Here is a 4,169-nt window from a genome sequence, read left to right as displayed (position 1 = left end):
ATTTCCGGCTCGTCTTCTTCTTCGTTGCCGTTTCCTCCTCCGGCATCTAACTGGATAAGTGCATTACCGACACCTACCGGGCAGGAGTGTGGTGCAGTACCATGCAGAAAAAGCGAAAAACAAAACAGTTATGTGTCGAGAAAGTCGTTAAATATTTTGTAGTGGCACTGAAGAACGTGCAATAGTGCCATCGAAGCTAAAGACAATGTAGCGACCGGAGAACCTGAGCAGTTATTCAGGGAATGGACTGCAGGGGGCAGTAGCGTCTGCATGCTGGGTTTAGCGCGCGTAAGAGAGTTAGAGGAAGAAATCACGGAAGTGTTGGCAGTACATTGGCCCTCATTCACGAACATCTTCTTAAAAGTATTCTTAAGAACTGCACTTAAGAAGGCGCGGGGTGGAAACTGCGCCACATTCACGACACGTTCTTAAGTAGGGATAATCGTTCGCATCGGTGTTCTTAGGTTGATGAATGCCAACTGCGATGCACGTGCATGTAAGGCCTAATTTGCATAGGTCACCGCCTATTATTTCCTATATAAGGTAAAAAATGTGCCGTGCGCAACAGGCAGCTGGAGGCGGAGATGGCAAGGGCAAGACTGAGGAGCAGCTGGACAACAAACGAAAGAAAAACTTCAATTCTACTGAAATAGAGGTGCTTTTACAAGGAGTGCGCGAACACAAGACCACCTTATTTTCACGTGTATCCACCGGTCATCAGGCCATCCAAAAAGAGTCGGCATGGAGCACCATTGCAGGAAACATAAATGCCGTTTCCACGGAGAAACGCGCCACCGCAGAGGTTAAAAAGAAGTGGTTTGACTTAAAATAGACTAAAAAAAAAAGATTGGACTGCACCGGAGGGATCTGGAGGAAACGGGAGGTGGGCCATCAATCAGAAACCAAACCATTTGGGAAACTCTAGAAAATATTTACACAATCATGATGGAAAAATAAAGTCAAAATACATAGTTTGTGTGTGACAATGTATTTTTTCTGTGGTTACATTTGATTAGACGCTGCCTAATTAATACAGCAGCCCCGTGCTCTGGCTCAAGACGTGGCTGGGGGCGCAATAGACACCACGTTTCATTGCGATGTTATTCTGATGATCCTGCACACCTGCAAGAACAGAGAGGGAAGCCTGAAGCGGGACATCAACTATTCGTGGCTTTCAGCAAATAAATCTAATGGTCCCTTTACATTCTCTCTCTGTGCAGCGCACGTCCAGCCAGCTACTTTTTTTTTTGATGAATTGGGATTTGAATATATATTTATCCATGGAGTATATTTTAGTTGTTTTGATGATAAATAATTGTTGGGATATTTTATTGGCACTACATTTTTTGGGATCAGGTTGCAAAATCCATCATGAGGGCGATTGTGCATTGAAAGTGCAAGCTTTGCTTGTGCGTAAGAGTCCTCCTGAGCGTTCCTAGAATTTGTTCTTAGATCTAAGAACTGTGAGTTAAGAACACGTTTCATGAATGCCAAAAATCTTCGTAAGAAGGCTTTAAGAACAGATTTGTGCGTAAGAACGTTTCGTGAATGAGGCCCAATGTTGGGGCAGCCCTCCCCTCACTGCAAGACATTTATAAAACTAGAGTCCTATGCAGAACACACAACCTCATCAAGGACAGCACACATCCACAACACTCATTATTCACACTCCTACCGTCAGGCAGACGCTACAGGAGTTTGAAGTCCAGGACCACAAGGCTGGCAAACAGCTTTTACCCACAGGCCATCAGGCTTCTCAACGAAGCACTCACACACGCCGCACGCAACACACGCACACACTCATAGCACTTTATTTATTTATTTATTTATTTGTATTATTTACTTGTATTAATGTCTCTTCTGTTGTTGTTGCTTAATTTATTGGTATTTATGTTTATGTGTTTATGTTTCTTATGTTCTTATTTTTTCTTGTGTTTTCTTTCTTTTCTTGGGAGAATGAACAGAATAAGAATTTCATTGCATAGTATAACTGATGTTTTAAGACGCATATGACAATAAAACTCTTCAATCTTGAGCAGAATTCTCCTTGAAGTGGAACGCGTGATGATATTTCGATGTGATTGTTTCAGCCGCATGGCTAGCTCGGGTCAATGACTTTGTTTGCACTCCATTGTCCACACGTTGCCTTTCAATGCCACGCTCTTTCCCAGTTATGCTCGTTTCCTGGAATTCATAGGCACAGCCTGATCTGAAACCATGTGCAGAAATTCCTAAATGCTCTCCTGCACCACCGACAGCTTAAAACTACCACCTCTGATAAGTTTTCATTTCAATGTCTTTGTAGTGTAGTAATCATCCATACATTGTTGTTCCATGGGGCTAAAACAATGTACGGTATGCTATGACTGTCAGGAAGTCTCTCTCCCCCTCCCAAAAAGTCTATTGTGTGACTTCCTGTTTGGAACTGCACACCCTAGGGCCATCTGAACTCTAGCTTCCCAGCAATGGGGGCCACATACTGAATAAAATCTAAGCATGCAGCTTCCATCCACTTTCATATTTTGTCAAATAGCTGAGATAGGCTCCAGCATACCCCCGCGGCCCTAAACAGGAGAAGCGGCATAGAAAATAGACGGATGGATGGATGCTAAGACGTGACATACACTTTTAAAAAAACTCCTTCTCAGCTTTGTCATATACTGTACCTCTAAAACCATATTATTCATATCTACTCCACGCTTGGCTCTTTTTACCCCATTTTTCTTTCATTTTCCAAATATTTCAACTTTCTTCTTAAATAATCTTTGTACATTTTCTTCTCATAATATTTTACTCTCATAATATTGTAACTTTTTCCCCAACCTAATTTTTAAACTTTTATTGTTTTGTTTGTCATAATATTATAACTTAAAAAATAACATTTTTTCTTAAATATTTTTGTTCTATGCCACTAAAATGACATTATTTTTCCTCATAATATTAAAAATTTATTCTCATAAAACTGTGAATTTTATCCAACTTTTTCACATAATATTTTGACTTTATTCTCATATATATTTATTTTACATTTATGCTGTTTTTTGTTTTTTTTAATTGTTCCAAGTATCCAACCTACAGACAACTTCTTAAAAAAGCTCCCCCTGTACGTACAGCAGTTAAAGTGTGGAATGAAGAAACTGATCATGTACTTCAGGACTGCTTTGGCTGCACAAACTGGGATGTGTTTAAAACTGCAGCGGGGAGGGAAGATTGTACTGTTGATTTGGATGAATATGCTTCTGCTGTTACTGGCTACATTAGCACATGTATAGAGACTGTTACCACCACCAAGTATTACAGAAAATACCCTAACCAAAAACAGTGGATGAACTGTGATGTAAGGGCTAAGCTACGTGCTCGTTCGACTGCATTTGTCATGGGCACCGCTGAGGACTACAAAAAGGTATGACCTGAGGAGGTCCATAGAGGCCAAAAAACAGTACAGACAGAAGCTGGAGGGCTACTATTCCACCTCAGACCCTCGACGCATGTGGGCGGGGCTCCAGCACATCACAGACTATCGACAGCGGAGTAGCGTAGCCACGTCCAGCCAAACCACACTTCCTGATGAGCTGAACGAGTTCTATGCCCGCTTTGACACCCAAACTCCTGATGAGCAGAGAGGGTGGCTGGACTTGGGCGCACACAGGACTCACCTCTCATGGTGACATCAGCTGATGTGCGCAGGGTTCTAAACAAAACAAACCCACGAAAAGCAGCAGGCCCAGACAACATCTCAGGACGCTCTTCACCTACGATTGCGTGGCCTCCCAGAACAACACCAGCATCATTAAATTTGCGGATGACACTACAGTCATCGGCCTGATCACTGGTGGTGTTGAAACATCATACAGAAGAGAGGTGGCGGACCTCATAGCTTGGTGTCGTGATAACAATCTCCTTCTCAATACAGAGAAGACTAAAGAGATGATCATCGACCCAAGAACAAGGGAAAAGGAGCCGCATAGACCCCTGTTTATTGATGAGACTGAGGTGGAGAGGGTGAAAACCTTCAAGTTCCTTGGCACACACATCAGCGAGGACCTCACCTGGTCTCACAACACCCAACAAATTCTGAAGAAGTCCCAAAGGAGACTGTACTTCCTGAGAAGACTGAGGAAATTTGGCATGTCCACCACAATCCTGAGTTGCTTCTACAGATGCACTAT

Source organism: Dunckerocampus dactyliophorus, chromosome 1, assembly GCF_027744805.1.
Source record: "Dunckerocampus dactyliophorus isolate RoL2022-P2 chromosome 1, RoL_Ddac_1.1, whole genome shotgun sequence".
Lineage (NCBI taxonomy): Eukaryota > Metazoa > Chordata > Actinopteri > Syngnathiformes > Syngnathidae > Dunckerocampus > Dunckerocampus dactyliophorus.
Note: the sequence above shows the minus strand (reverse complement) of the source record.